Below are 17,214 nucleotides of genomic sequence, written 5' to 3'. Positions count from 1 at the left end.
CTATTCCATCACTGTGTGTCTCCTACAGATGGAGTTGTGGAAATCAATCCACCAGAGAGATCTCCCCGTCCTCTGTATTCCCCGGACTGTCCGGAGGAGAAACACAACATCCCGGAGGATCATCAGGTAGACGGTGCTGAGCCCTGTACCGGATCTGTATATGGGGGGACATTTCTGATCGAGGTCATAGATGTCACAGATTTTGGTGGTTTCTTGTATTGTGCTGATTGTTACATCTGATATATCAGGAGAAAGATCCGACTAAGAATAAAGTGAAGGAAGAGACAGAAGAAGAAGCGATGACGAGGGGGGATCAACCGTGTGTGAGTGACGGGAAGGAGGAGATTCCGGGAGATGTTTCCACAGGTGTGTGATATTAACCGGCGTATGATGAGGATGATGACGATGACCATTATGTAATAATGACCGCAGTGTGTGATATTGTGTGGAGCTTTATCTGCTGTCCTCATCACAGCAGAAGCGTCCGGTGATGGCGCGGCTGCTCCTGTACAGTCTGGCGGTGCACCGTGAATAACAGGGCCGCCTTCACACCTCTTCTTAATGATTTAGGAAGCACAGATTTAGTTTTCCTTTGCCTTTGAGAATATTTCTTCCACCCCTTCCATCCGTATTTTTCTTCCACAAGTCCCGTGCTGCCATATAAATGACTGAGCTTGTGTTACAGGTTGTGAATCTCCCCATCCTATGGATGTCGGTGATGTAGCAGCCTCTGCCTGGTGCTGACGAGTGACATGTCACATGTAGAGTCGTCCTACCTGTCCCCTCTGTTTGTCTCCCACTGCCTCCTGCACTGAGGCCGACGTTCTGGTCCCTCTACATCCAAGCCGGCCGCCCGGTGACATGAAGAGCCCTGTGGTAAGTCCGGAAGTGCCATTCTATGGAGGTGTGGGTCAGACATATGGATGTCATCCCTCTGCCACTATGGAGGCCATCTTGGCTGTAGGAGAACCAGAACACCGGTCTCAGTCGGAGGACACCAGGTAGGTGACAGTACATGACAAATGTTTAGTCCCTCCTCTGTGCCGGGGTGGAGAATTGCTTCATCATAAGAGGGATTATGAGCTTGTAGCTACAAACAGATGTGATATATCCGGCCCCGTAACCCCCCAGCGTATAATATCCGGCCCCGTAGCCCCCCAGCGTATAATATCCGGCCCCATAGCCCTCCAGCGTATAATATCCGGCCCCATAGCCCCCCAGCGTATAATATCTGGCCCCGTAGCCCCCCCAGCGTATAATATCCGGCCCCATAGCCCCCCAGCGTATAATATCCGGCCCCATAGCCCTCCAGCGTATAATATCCGGCCCCATAGCCCCCCAGCGTATAATATCTGGCCCCGTAGCCCCCCCAGCGTATAATATCTGGCCCCATAGCCCCCCAGCGTATAATATCCGGCCCCATAGCCCTCCAGCGTATAATATCCGGCCCTGTAGCCCCCACCCTAGTATATAACATGCGGTTCCTCCCCACATATGGGTTCACACAGGAACTGTTGTGTAAACAGAGCCTGGAAGGGCGTAATTAGGGGGTGATATGTGCAAAATAGGACAGATTTAAAAATGCTTTATACTGGCAAAATTAAAAAAAATAAAACATTGTGATTTTGGGAACATCCCTTTAAATGTATATTGGGTCTATGAAAAAAAACCTACTCCTCTGATCAGTCATAGTAACATAGTAACATAGTAACATAGTTAGTAAGGCCGAAAAAAGACATTTGTCCATCCAGTTCAGCCTATATTCCATCATAATAAATACCCAGATCTACGTCCTTCTACAGAACCTAATAATTGTATGATACAATATTGTTCTGCTCCAGGAAGACATCCAGGCCTCTCTTGAACCCCTCGACTGAGTTCGCCATCACCACCTCCTCAGGCAAGCAATTCCAGATTCTCACTGCCCTAACAGTAAAGAATCCTCTTCTATGTTGGTGGAAAAACCTTCTCTCCTCCAGACGCAAAGAATGCCCCCTTGTGCCCGTCACCTTCCTTGGTATAAACAGATCCTCAGCGAGATATTTGTATTGTCCCCTTATATACTTATACATGGTTATTAGATCGCCCCTCAGTCGTCTTTTTTCTAGACTAAATAATCCTAATTTCGCTAATCTATCTGGGTATTGTAGTTCTCCCATCCCCTTTATTAATTTTGTTGCCCTCCTTTGTACTCTCTCTAGTTCCATTATATCCTTCCTGAGCACCGGTGCCCAAAACTGGACACAGTACTCCATGTGCGGTCTAACTAGGGATTTGTACAGAGGCAGTATAATGCTCTCATCATGTGTATCCAGACCTCTTTTAATGCACCCCATGATCCTGTTTGCCTTGGCAGCTGCTGCCTGGCACTGGCTGCTCCAGGTAAGTTTATCATTAACTAGGATCCCCAAGTCCTTCTCCCTGTCAGATTTACCCAGTGGTTTCCCGTTCAGTGTGTAATGGTGATATTGATTCCCTCTTCCCATGTGTATAACCTTACATTTATCATTGTTAAACCTCATCTGCCACCTTTCAGCCCAAGTTTCCAACTTATCCAGATCCATCTGTAGCAGAATACTATCTTCTCTTGTATTAACTGCTTTACATAGTTTTGTATCATCTGCAAATATCGATATTTTACTGTGTAAACCTTCTACCAGATCATTAATGAATATGTTGAAGAGAACAGGTCCCAATACTGACCCCTGCGGTACCCCACTGGTCACAGCGACCCAGTTAGAGACTATACCATTTATAACCACCCTCTGCTTTCTATCACTAAGCCAGTTACTAACCCATTTACACACATTTTCCCCCAGACCAAGCATTCTCATTTTGTGTACCAACCTCTTGTGCGGCACGGTATCAAACGCTTTGGAAAAATCGAGATATACCACGTCCAATGACTCACCGTGGTCCAGTCTATAGCTTACCTCTTCATAAAAACTGATTAGATTGGTTTGACAGGAGCGATTTCTCATAAACCCATGCTGATATGGAGTTAAACAGTTATTCTCATTGAGATAATCCAGAATAACATCCCTCAGAAACCCTTCAAATATTTTACCAACAATAGAGGTTAGACTTACTGGCCTATAATTTCCAGGTTCACTTTTAGAGCCCTTTTTGAATATTGGCACCACATTTGCTATGCGCCAGTCCTGCGGAACAGACCCTGTCGCTATAGAGTCACTAAAAATAAGAAATAATGGTTTATCTATTACATTACTTAGTTCTCTTAGTACTCGTGGGTGTATGCCGTCCGGACCCGGAGATTTATCTATTTTAGTCCAAGCGAGTTACATTGGCCCGTGTGCCGTCTGTGTACAATCCTTTTGGGGTTTTTTTACTCAGCAACTATTAACCCTTTACACGACCATTTACAGTTTCCTGCTCCAGAACGGTAATCGCTGCCGAATACAACTGCGAATAAATCCAAAGAAAAAAATAAAGAAAAGGATGCAAAAAATACAAACTTAACCCCTGAGTGACTGAGCTAGTTTCTCTATCGCTTCATTGGAGGACACCGGAAGCCATGGGGGTCTGCTGCTGACACTAGGCAATAAAAAGCGATCTCCTCCTCAGTAGTATACAGCAACTGATCGGAGCCAAGCTGACCAGTTTAGCTTAGAGTCAGAAGGACGCGGACACAGGTTTTTCAGTAGACCCATATGTACCCCAGTTTTTGGCATGTTTCACAAATTTTTTACGTTTTTTTTCTTTTTCTGAAGGTTTTTTTCTTAACCTTTTGTAGGGAAATAGTGTGAATATTCCCTCTGTTATCCCACGTAGAGACAAAGTGTACGGCGTGGACTGTCAATCCAGCAGGACCCTAACCTTTAACACACGAGATGTGTTCATGTGATCCGGAAAATGGTCCTCGCCCCCCACCACTGCCAGCTCGCTCTCCAGAGCCAGACTGTATCGGGTGGTATAGAGGTACAGTGGCCTCAGAGGTTGGCGTCAGCTTCGACCTTTCCATGATAAGACATCGGAGGAATCCGCTAAAGGGATGGAGAGGTGATTCTTCTCCCGCAGGTCCACTCTCTCCAGTGTGTGTCGTTATCCATCGGGAACATTGAGACCCAGGAAACCACTGGTTTCTGAAATTAGAGGAGGAGGAGAGTGGATTAATACCTATATTGTGTGGGATTTTTGTATGGTGAATTTATGTTCAGTTATGCACCCATTTTTTTTTGGGGGGGGGGGAGGCAAATAAGGTATCACATTGGGCATTAAGGAAACAGAAAGGAGCTAATTATCTAATAGTACCTTGTCATGTGATATCTGACTGTGCACCCATTTGATTGGTGTTCCATTAGTGTATTCCACTCCATATAAATATCATAAGCGCTGTGTAATAGCGATACGGATCAGATTTTCTTTGTCTAAATTGTAGCCCCAAGGGCGTGGCCTGGCAGGCGATGTGAACAGACGTGCAACAGAGCTCTCCCGCTTCATTATCTCTGTATTAACCCCTTAGAGGCGCCGCCGAACGCAAATCATACTCTCAGGAGTGCACATAGTCTCGGGGAGCGAGGTGTGACCCGAAGGAACGGAATCTTATCTGAGGATGACACGCAGGAGACAGAAGGAGCTGACAGCTGCGGGAAGCTCACAGGCCCAAGATGGCGCCGAGACTGCAGAGGAGGCGGCGAGGGCAAGCGCTGCTTATCAGAGGAAGATGGATGTGATTGCTAAGTTGGAGCGATTTGCCAGGTCAGAGGAGGCTGTAAATCTGCAGTCAGAGGCTGGAGGTGTGAAGTCTGGAGCAGCTGGTGCCCCCGGAGAACAGCAGGAAGGAGGGGCTCAGCTACAGTGCGGTGGGTCAGACCAGGGATCTCCTACAAGGGCCGCAGGAGCTGTTCTGCCTGCACAGTCTGACATGCCAGAAATGGAGGAGCCGACTCTGAAGGACATATTTTCAGTGGTGATGTACTGTAAGTCTGCCCTGGGGGCTCTAAACCTACGAGCGGATGAATTAAAGGGAGAGATGGTCGCTTTAAACTCTGCTATGCGTAAAGTTGAAAAGAGAGTGGAAGAGGTGGAAGAAAGGGTTGGGAGTGCAGAAGATCGGATTGGTGAATTGTTAAACAGGGAAAAAAAGTATATTCAACGTATTGCTGATCTGGAGTTTAAGACTGATGACCTTGAAAACCGATCCCGCAGGAACAACCTAAGGATTGTGGGGGTCCCAGAAAAGGCGGAAGGGAGCAACCCCACGGCTTATATTGAGGCATGGCTAAAAAACGCTGTGGGTGGAGATGGCCTTACTAAGATGTTTGCCGTTGAAAGAGCGCACCGTGTGCCCACCAGACCCCTCCCCCCCGGCTCGGCCCCAAGAGTTATCTTGGCTAAAATTCTGAACTATCAGGACCGAGACATTTTGTTGAGGAAAGCCAGGAATTGTGATGAGCTGACCATTGATGGTAATCGGGTCTCCCTTTATCCGGATTACTCTGCGGCGGTCCAAAAGCTTCGGATGAAGTTTGGAGAGGTCAAGAGGAGGTTGCGAGACTTAGATGTCCGTTATTCAATGATTTACCCAGCAAAATTAAGGGTGGTGGCTCTGGATCGGGTGCATTTTTTCCAAAATCCAGAGGAGGCGTTACAATGGCTGGATCTCAATACTAAGCATGTCAGAGCGGGGCAGACCCGCTGAAACTGATTTAAGTGCTACTGAGGCAATTGTTAACCCTTCACTGTTATGTTTGGTTTGATAGTTAACTGGTACTTATACTGTGACTTTATGGTATATTGATATCATCAGGTTGTGTTCGGCGGCGCAACGGAATTTGCATTTTGGCTATGGTGGGCGGGGGAGCTGAAGGAACGCAGAGTTTTTATCGTTAGGCTGTGAAACAGCGTTCCCAGATCTCAAATTGAGAGGGAGAGTTTATTTTGATATTCTAAGAGTAGAGAGGAGTTGGGTGGGCTTAAGAGAGGGGAGAGATGGAGAGTTATTTCAGTTGGGAATTGGGGATGGGGGGGGGGAGGAGGGAGGGGGTGGGAGTTGGGGTTGAGACCTTAGGGAGCTTGAACTCATTCATTGTTTCTATAAGCTACAATGGGTGGGGAGGTTAAAATCCTAAGTTGGAATGTTAGGGGCCTTGCAAATGCTACTAAAAGAACAGCTATTTTCCAATATGTACTGAAACAGAGGCCTTCAGTGATATGTCTGCAGGAAACTCACCTAGTGAAGGAAAAGGTTGCTATTCTACAGAAGAGATGGGTGAGAAAGGCGTATCACTCACTGTTCTCAAATTATGCCAGAGGTGTGTCAATTTTGATACACGTTAGTGTTCCGTTTGAAGAGATTGAGGTAACCACCGATAAAGACGGCCAATTTGTGTTTTTAGTATGCAAGATATTTAACAGGTTAATTTGTATTGTGTCAATTTATATTCCACCACCATATTCCAAGAAAAAGATACAGGAGATTCTGGAAATTATGGGTAGGTGGGATGGGGTGCCCCTCCTTATAGTGGGGGATGTGAACAATATATCTAATGATCACTGGGACAAGGGTAGACATGCGGAGTTGAGAAGTGAAGGGAACTCTACTCCTTTTGGAAATTATCTAAGAGAAATAGGATGGATAGATTTGTGGCGGGTGCGTAATCCTAGGACATATGCCTACTCATGTTATTCAGCTACATACGGATCTTTATCTCGCATTGATGTGGCTTTGGGAAATGGGGGGGTGAATAATCTAATACATGAGGTGGAGTATAGGCCTAGAGTAATATCGGACCATAGCCCAGTACTGGTCTCGGTACAAATGACTGGGAAGAGTGGTCTGACGGGGTTGGGATGGAAATTTCACCCCTCGTGGCTACAGTATTTGGATATGGAACAGGTGGGAACTGAACTCGGGGAGTTTTTCAGGATTAATGAAGGGAGTGCGGGGAATCTTGTAGTGTGGGACACCATGAAGGCATACCTGAGAGGAATTTTATTCCGGGACATCTCGAGACATAAAACTAAGTCTAAAATTCAAGACAATGCAGTGATGGAGGAACTGAGGGTGGCGGAAGAGACACTGGCCTCTCAGAATTCAAGAGAAGCGCAACTTCGTATGAGGGCGGCTCAGGTAGCGGTCGATGAACTCCATATGCGTAGGGCAAATAGGTTGAGATCCTTTCAAAAGGAAACATTTTATTCTGAGGGAGAGAAGGTGGGACATTTGCTCTCGGTGGTGGTTTCTGCGCAGCGGGATTCTTCACATGTATACTCCATAAGAACAGAGGAAGGTAAAACGGTTACTCAAGGGGAGGAAATTTTAGACGTTTTTCGGAGATTTTATAGTAAATTATATTCTTCTAGGGTGGATAAAAGTCCTGAGGAAATGAATAGATATCTGAAAGAGGTTGACTTACCCAGACTAGGTAGAGAGGAAAGGGAGTGGATGGATAGACCGCTTGGGGAGGAAGAATTGAAGGCGGCTTTGGCGGATATGGCGGGGGGCAAGGCTCCGGGGACGGACGGTATCCCAGTAGAGGTTTATAAAATTCTTAATGCAGAGTTAATGTCCAAATTGGAGCGAGTGTTCTCTGAGTCGTTGGAGAGGGGAGTGCTGCCTCCATCAATGAGAGAGGCCATTGTGGTGGTTATTCCTAAAGCTGATAAAGATCCTCAACAGCCAGAGTCGTATAGACCAATTTCACTTCTAACGGCTGACATAAAGATTTTGGCGAAGGCCCTGGCGAACAGGCTGTCCCAAGTGATCGATAAATTGATTCACCCAGACCAGTCTGGCTTTATGCCCAATAAATCCACGGCAATTAACTTGAGAAGGCTATTTTTAGATATGCAAATTCCTGCAGACAATGCCGGAAAAAGAGTTGTGGTGTCTTTAGATGCCCACAAGGCCTTTGATTGTGTGGAGTGGAGTTACTTGTGGTCGGTACTGGATCGCCTGGGGTTTGGTCCAAAATTCATCTCCTGGGTTAAGTTGCTGTACTCGTTCCCAACGGCAAAAATTAGAGTTAATAATAATTTGTCAGAGAGTTTCCCGCTGTTTAGGGGTACCAGACAGGGGTGTCCGCTGTCCCCGTTGCTCTTCGCTCTGGCCGTAGAGCCGTTAGCGGCTAAAATAAGAGGTGCTCAGGAGGTTAGAGGTTTCATCTATGGTAGGAGGGAAGACAAAATTGCATTATATGCTGACGATATTTTGTTGTTCCTGGAGGATTCTGAAAGGTCCCTGTGCAATGCGGTTGCTTTGATTGAGGAGTTTGGTCGGTTTTCGGGTCTCACAATAAACTGGGATAAGTCTTGTATGTTGTTGATTGAGGGGGACAGTATTGGCATTGGAGAGAGGGCGATAACCACAAAATTAAAGATTGTTCAAAAATTCAAATATTTGGGTATTCAGATTGCTCTTCCTCTAACTACCTTTGAGGAACTGAATTTAAGTCCATTAATGCAGAAAATTCGTACCAAGATTGCGGCATGGAACAAATTACATTTATCGGTGGTTGGTAGGGTGAACCTCTTAAAGATGATTGTAATGCCACAGTTGTTGTACGTGCTACATAACTCTCCCATTTGGATTACACAATGCAGATTCCGTAAGATTAGGTCTTTGTTTGGGGAATTAATATGGGGAGGAAAGAGTCCTAGGTTTAAACAGGAGATACTTCAGAGGGCCAAAACAGAGGGGGGTCTTGCACTTCCTAATCCATGGCTATACTTCTTAGCAGCACAGTGTCAACATCTCAAAGGATGGGGGGAGGAGGCAGGGAGTGTGCAAATACCTAATAGCTTGAGGTTCTTACTACAGGCAGACGTTTTGAGTGACAGTTTGGAGGGAGGACAATTCAAACAAATGGGTTCACAGGGGTGCACTATCAAATTAATTCACAGAGTATGGGAAAAAGTCAAACTCATTAGGGAAGTGAGTGGGTTCACCAGATTCTCGCCTATTTGGGACAACATTTATCTACCGGAATTTAGGCAGAGGGAGGGTTTTCACTTTTGGTCTGCAGCAGGTATTAAACGGCTGGGGCAGCTGATAAGTCAGGGCAGACTTAAAACATTTGAGGAGTTGCAGGAAGAATTTCAGTTGCCACAGTCTGAATTGTTCCAGTATAATCGTATCTCTCATGCTTATCAGGCACAGAATAAAAGGGGAGCCATAGTGGTACAGATTGATCTCATGCTCGACTATATCCTTAAGAATAGCTGCACGAAGGGGGCGATTTCAGAAATATATGGGTTTCTACTTTTTTCTTTCCTGGGAAAATATCCCATCCGAGCCAAAGGGAAATGGGAAGCTGAATTGGGAATAATTGACAATGATAGATGGGAGTCGGTCCTAGAATATGTGCCCAAGATATCAATGAGTGAACCAGGCAGGCTATCACAGTTATTCGTAATCCATAGGGCCTATAGAACCCCTGACAGGTTGTTCAAGGCTGGGCTTAGGCAGAACTCGGAATGCCCTCGGTGCTCACAATCCCAGGCGGGGATATTGCATATGATGTGGCAGTGCCCTAGACTGTCCTCCTTCTGGATAGTTGTTTTAAATCGTATTGAACTGGTGTATGGATGTTCTGTCCCTAGGGTTCCACTGACTTGCATATTGGGATATGTGGAGGAAATTGTTACGGACAACATGTTTAAAATAGCTATTGCACGATTGTTATTCATTGCTAGGAAATTGATCGCCAAATTTTGGATTAGAGAGGAACCTCCAACAAGAAAAGACTTTCTTAAGCAAGCGGAGCATATACTTACTTTGGAGAAAAGTATCTACACCAAAAGGAATAAGCTGGACATCTTCCACAAGCTGTGGCAACCGTGGATGGACTTGAATTAGGATGATAAATGAGAATTTAGGGAACCTAGTATTCAATGGAAATATAACGGATGTTTATTCAAATGTTTGTATGATGATGGGAAGTGGGGTGGCTCTGGCTGAGGTCTCTGGGGTTGGGCGGGGTGGGGGGGCTCTGAGTCGGGGGGAAAAAGTTATCTGTAAATGTTTAATGAAACATTGCCATGAGAATTATTCTGATTGTTTATTCTTTGCGGATAATAAAAATCTATCTAATAAAAAAAAAAATTGTAGCCCCAAAGATGACTATTAATGTGATTGCTCTGGCCATATCATCTTTGTTGGGGTATTAATGTGACTACACATCTTGTCTGCATCCCTCCTGGAACATACAGCAATAACTACGAGATATTTATATCTTAGGTACTCCCTTTAATTGTTTTTGTATGTGTGTGTTTTTTTTGTCTATATTATAGTGTGTAGGATGTTCAGGGTGCATTAGGGTCCGTAGCGCATTCAGCGGGAGTGCCATCACGTCTTCCACTAGGGTGCCATCCTCCGCTGGCAGGTAGTGTGAACTTTAGGGCTCATCTAGGGAGACATTAGTCCTAGGTTTTTCTTTTTTTCCCCTATTGACCCTCCATTTTTTCACCTTTTTAAGATAATCAAGTATTTTTGACCCTTTTACATACATTAATGAAGGTTAAATTTTAGAGGTCGATTTGTGCCAATGTCACCATTTTATAAATGTTATTCACTTTACCTATTGTGATAATGTTATGGCATGTAGTTGTCTTCCTTATTACCTGTACTTTCACTGACAAGGGTCTTCATTTTGAGCTCCATCAAATTTCAAAATCCCTTTTGTGAATTTTATCTTTCATCTTTATAGGAAATCCTTGTGATAATGGCAGTTTGTCACTAAATTGTAAAAAAGAAGATATCAGGAAGCACTCTTATGGAGAAAGCCTCATTACCCTTCATGGACCTCCTGGACTTCACAGTACTTCACTTTCTTATAATCCTCCTAATGATGAGGAACCCTCTCCTGAGCAATCTCGTATTGTTACCACAATTCCAGGTGACAAAGTGGATACAAGATTTCAGTGTCGCAAGGAATTTACTAAAAGCTCTGATTATCTAACTCAAAGGAAACATAAAAGAGAGAAGCCATACTCCTGTTCAGAATGTGGGAAATGCTTTCCAAATAAATCAAAATGTGTTCTACATGAAAGAATTCACACAGGAGAAAAGCCATTTTCATGTTCAGAATGTGGGAACTCCTTCACAGATAAATGGAGGCTTATTATACATCAGAGAATTCACACAGGAGAAAAGCCATTTTCATGTTCAGAATGTGGCAACTCCTTCATAGATAAATGGAGGCTTATTATACATCAGAGAATTCACACAGGAGAAAAGCCATTTTCATGTTCAGAATGTGGCAACTCCTTCACAGATAAAACGAGTCTTATTAGACATCAGATAATTCACACAGGAGAAAAGCCATTTTCATGTTCAGAATGTGAAAAATCCTTCACAGAAAAAGGGACTCTTACTACACATCAGAGAATTCACAGAGGAGAAAAGCCCTTTTCATGTTCAAAATGTGAGAAATCCTTCACACAAAAAGGGACTCTTACTACACATCAGAGAATTCACAGAGGAGAAAAGCCCTTTTCATGTTCAAAATGTGAGAAATCCTTCACACAAAAAGGGACTCTTACTAAACATCAGAGAATTCACACAGGAGAAAAGCCATTTTCATGTTCAGAATGTGGGAACTCCTTCACAGATAAAGGGACTCTTACTAAACATCAGAGAATTCACAGAGGAGAAAAGCCCTTTTCATGTTCAAAATGTGAGAAAACCTTCACACAAAAAGGGAATCTTACTAAACATCAGAGAATTCACACAGGAGAAAAGCCATTTTCATGTTCAGAATGTGAGAAATCCTTCACAGATAAAGCGAGTCTTATTAAACATCAGAGAATTCACACAGGAGAAAAGCCATTTTCATGTTCAGAATGTGGGAACTCCTTCACAGATAAAGGGACTCTTACTAAACATCAGAGAATTCACAGAGGAGAAAAGCCCTTTTCATGTTCAAAATGTGAGAAATCCTTCACACAAAAAGGGAATCTTACTAAACATCAGAGAATTCACACAGGAGAAAAGCCATTTTCATGTTCAGAATGTGAGAAATCCTTCACAGATAAATGGAGTCTTATTAAACATCAGAGAATTCACACAAGAGAAAAGCCATTTTCATGTTAAAAATGTTAGAAATCCTTCACAGATAAAGCGAGTCTTATTAAACATCAGAGAATTCATACAGGAGAAAAGCCATGTTCATGTTCAGAATGTGGGAAATCCTTCACAGTAAAAGAGAATCTTATTAATCATCAGAGAATTCACACAGGAGAAAAGCCCTTTTCATGTTCAGAATGTGAGAAATCCTTCACAGAAAAAAAGATTCTTATTAGACATCAGATAATCCACACAGGAAAAAATCCATTTTCATGTTCGGAATGTGGGAAGTCCTTCGCGGTTAAAGGGCATCTTATTAGACATCAGAGAATTCATTCAGGAGAGAAGCCACATTCATGTTCATAATGTGGGAAATGTTTTATCCAAAAAGCAAATCTTGTAACACATCTAAGAATTCACACAGGGAAGAAACTGTTTTCATGTTTACAATGTGAAAAATGCTTTAGGCCATGTTCACACGTTCCTGATTTCCCTGCTGTTTTTTCTGCACTAAAAACCGCAGCTCTTGGCAGAAAACGCAGGTGCGTTTTTTGGTGCGTTTTTTGATGCGGTTTTTAGTGCCGTTTTTTATGCAGTTTTCTCTGCAGAGTCTGTGTGTTTTCTAGGAAGTTTTTTTAGGGTTAAAATGGCTGAAAATACCCTAACCCTAACCCTAACCCTAGTTCTAACTGTAGTGGGGGGAAAAAAAAAAATAAATTCTTTATTTTATTATTGTTACTACCTATGCGGGTGATAAAGGGGGGGGGTCATTTACTTTTTTTTTATTTTGATCACTGTGAGGTTATCGCAGTGATCAAAATGTGCCTGGAACGGCCGGCAGATTCGGCGGGCACACTGCGCATGCGCCCGCCATTTTGGAAGATGGCGGCGCCCAGGGAGAAGACTGACGGACGGACACCGGGAGGCCCGGTAAGTATAAGGGGGGGAGATGAGGGCACGGGGGGGGGGGGGGGGCTGTCGGAGCACGGGGGGGGTGGCATCGGAGCATGGGGGGGTGGGATTGGAGCACGGGGGGACAGCCACACGGGGGGACCGCTGCAGTTCCGCACAAAGAAGTGACATGGTCCTTTTTTACCGCAGCTATTCAGCGCGGCTTTTTTAGTGAAATTCCGCATCATGTGCACAGCGGTTTCTGTTTTCCATAGGGTACATTGTACTGTACCCTGCATGGAAAACAGCTGCGGACCCGCAGCGGCAAAATCGCGGCGGTTCCGCAGTAAAAAACGCATTGTGTGAACATGGCCTAACAGGGAAATCACAACTTGTTAAACATAGAACTCACACAGGACAGAAGCTGTATTCATGTCCAGAATTTGGTAAATCTTTTATACATAAATCACCTCTTCTCTGAAGAGAAGTCACACAGGAGATCAAATCAAATCTTGTTAGACATGAGTGTAATCATACAGAGAAAAGCTGTATTCATATTCAGAATGTGGGAAATCTTTTTGTCATTTTCTCATCTTTACTATGGACTAGGGAGGCTGTGAGTGATGACTGAACCTCGCAATGGGATCTGATGTATGCTGAACTGTCAGTGTTGTGAGTGACAGTCCATTCATCCAATCTGATCCTGGGGCATTCTGGGCTCACAGCATTTAGATCAACAGCCCTGCTGCTCAATCTGGGCTTGCTTCAGGCATTTCTCCAGGTGTCTCTCATCTTTGGTAATTTTCTAGTTATTTAGCTGGCTAGCTGTGAGCAGATCGGTGTCAGCTGTAGCTGAGCTTACCACCAAAAACCACTCCTCTAAATCTAGGTAAAGCGATCCTCTCCACAACTCAACAACTATAACCAATAGAGATGGTGAAGTAAACACGATCAATAATAAGTAGAAATAACAACTTTTTATTATACATTAGAAAATACATCCAACAATGACAGTGCATATGTATATGTACAAATATAAAGACTGATATATAATAGTAACAACAGAGATGGAACTCCTAAAACTCTGCTGTCAATGGACTATATAGTATGACAACAGAGACATCCAAACTGGGAACTCCCACAGACACCTATATAAATAAAATCTAATGTCTGTAAAGATACTACAAGTGATTATAGTACTACAGCAGACTATCACTCCATATACCATATAGATGGGCCATAGACCTATAGATTATAACCAATGTGGTACACAACCAATATGCCAGTATCTATATACAATCTATGAAAAAGCAGTGCCAACTCAAAGCTATGTCCCATCTACCATATAGAAAATCTATTGTGTCCATTACCTGTAGCCATAGTATAGGTGAATATGCGGTACCCAGGTGACCCCGACGCGCGTTTCGCTGTCCTGCAGCTTTTGTCAGGAGGTGGCTAGCTAAATGCATGGCGTCCATATATACAGCCTAAGATGACCCGATTGTGTGCAGCTGCGGCGGCGCGTCCCCGGCATGTTGCCGCCCGATGACGAGCGCGGCGCTCAGAGATCGCGTCACCCGGCAGCAAAGCCCGGTCACATGACCGCGCCTGCTACCAAGGCAGCGCGATGCCCGTACAGAGCACCGCCACCCCCACCGAGCAACAGCGCATGCGCGGGTCGCGCTCTAGTCTGCAACGAACATAAAGACGTCTACTAGGTATAAAACAATATGTCCCTCAACCTCACTACTTGCAATGACTTGTGTGCACAATGGCACAGTCCATATGAACCCATAAGTGTAAAATGTATATCAATAAGGCTGAATATCGCCCTGACTCTATCACATATGGACGCAAGTCTCTCTGATTACCCGTGTAAACCAACATAGTACACTGACTCATAATACTCCTACATTACGATGACTACATAGCATGACCCCGAGCACAATATAAAGACATATCCATCATGTACAGCACTGGTGGTATACATAATAAAAATTAACATAACTAAACATCCATATATAGAGCCGCAGTACACAATTTACACCGTGTTAGGGAAATAACGGCCAGTCATAGATACATATATACCCAGTATAATATCATGCTGCATAATACGTAATACTGTCAAATCATAATACCACAATTTACCAACATATATGATATATAAGCAGTATTACCAAACATAGTTTTTATTCTAAATTAACCCTGACATGACTAGTCTTTATAGCTGTAGACATCTAACACCGTATGATTAAAGACAGTTCTTCTCTCAACAGGATTCTTCCAAATAGTGCAGTTGGTGGCTACATTTCAATAGCGTCAGTCAGCTTGATCATCACCCATGGACTCATCATGAATCTTTCCATATACATCAGACAGAGACGTTGGGGTAAGTAAGTGGTTAACATACCTAGATAGATGAACATAGTGAATAAAAAACAATATTAAAAACAACATACACAAAACTAAAATTCGCGCCATACATTAGATGAAGGATTTGAAGCTCAACACCTCATTCAACCCATGAGGTGCAAGGGTATTAAGCAACACAATCCACTTGGTCTCCCTTTTCAGCAATTCTTTTTGATAATTTCCTCCCCTTATTCCCAACTGAACCCTGTCTATTCCTCTTATTCTAAATCCCCTAGGATCACTATTATGATGGACTAAAAAATGTCTGGGGATAGTTTTTAGCGTTGTGATATCCTGAGTAGGATCCACATTTTTAATGTCCCTCACGTGTTCTAATACCCTCACTCTAAGCTGTCGCGTAGTCATGCCGATGTAAATCTGATTACATGGGCAAGATGCAAAATATATTACCATATCGGTTCTACAAGTGATATGGTGAGTGATATTGTATATTCGTGATTGGTCACTGTTAAAAAATGTAGATGTACGCTCAATAAATTTACAAGCCGAACAGTCACCACATTTAAAACAGCCCCATTTGGGGCCCAGTCTCTCCGAAAAAAAGGAGTTTTTAGGAGGTACATAGTGGCTGCGGGTCAAAATATCTTTCAGATTTTTCGATCTTCTCCACGTGATAGATGGCACCTTTGGAAGATGTTTCGCTAAGTCACTGTCAGCTATCAGTACTGACCAGTGTTTTTTACAGATGTCTAATATATCCGTCCACCTGGAATTAAAATCAGTTATCAATCTCACTGGTTGTTCTGCTTGTATCTCTGATTTTTGTTTTTTTTGCAAGTAACTGATTCCTAGGTGTAAATTTAGCACGCCGGTAGCCCGCCCTGATGTTACGATGATTATAGCCCCTTTGTTTTAAATTTTGTGTCAAAATTTTTGCCTGATTCTCAAATTTCAGATTGTCCGAGCAAATACGTTTCATACGTAGAAATTGTCCCACCGGGACGGACCTGATAGTCTGTGGGTGATGTGATGACCCCGCATGAAGGAGTGCGTTGGTAGCTGTCTCCTTACGAAATACATCTGTAGTGACAAATCTGTCACTGCCAGCCTCTATTAACACGTCTAGAAACTCTACTCGCTTTTTGCTAATTTTCCATGTCAGATTGATATTGAGCGAGTTCTTATTGAGTTTATTGAGGAATGATGTCAGTCCCGTTTCTGTTCCTTGCCAGATAAACAAAATGTCGTCAATATATCTAGACCATGAGATCACGGCGGCAAAGTCCTCCAAATCATAAACTATTTCCCTCTCCCACAGCCCCAGGAACAGATTTGCATACGAGGGCGCACAAGTCACCCCCATAGCGGTGCCCTGGAGCTGTAGGAAAAAACGATCTTTAAATGTAAAAAAATTATGTGTATGGGAAAAGCTTAATAACTCAATAATAAAATTAATCAAGTCTAAATCAAGATTGGTCATATTTAAGAAGGACCTTGACGCCGCGATCCCATGGTCATGGCGTATGGAAGTATAGAGCGCCTCAACATCACAGGTGACAAGGAACATATCATGCTCAAGTTCGACATCATTCAATCTCCTTAGAATATCTGACGTGTCACGAACAAAAGATGGCAGTGTTTCGACACACTTCTTGTTTATCTGGCAAGGAACAGAAACGGGACTGACATCATTCCTCAATAAACTCAGTAAGAACTCGCTCAATATCAATCTGACATGGAAAATTAGCAAAAAGCGAGTAGAGTTTCTAGACGTGTTGATAGAGGTTGGCAGTGACAGATTTGTCACTACAGATGTATTTCGTAAGGAGACAGCTACCAACGCACTCCTTCATGCGGGGTCATCACATCACACACAGACTATCAGGTCCGTCCCGGTGGGACAATTTCTACGTATGAAACGT

The 17,214-nt window shown here is 43.6% G+C and overlaps 1 pseudogene; it reads left to right on the top strand.

The window, feature by feature from the left end:
* LOC138657610 (zinc finger protein 271-like) overlaps window positions 1-12,762 on the top strand; it is a 185,639-nt pseudogene extending 172,877 nt beyond the window's left edge.
* The last annotated feature ends 4,452 nt before the right edge of the window (window positions 12,763-17,214 follow it).

The sequence above is a fragment of the Ranitomeya imitator genome, chromosome 1 (genome assembly GCF_032444005.1).
Source record: "Ranitomeya imitator isolate aRanImi1 chromosome 1, aRanImi1.pri, whole genome shotgun sequence".
Lineage (NCBI taxonomy): Eukaryota > Metazoa > Chordata > Amphibia > Anura > Dendrobatidae > Ranitomeya > Ranitomeya imitator.
The sequence above is the reverse complement of the archived record's forward strand: the minus strand, read 5'-3'. Positions and strand labels throughout refer to the sequence as shown.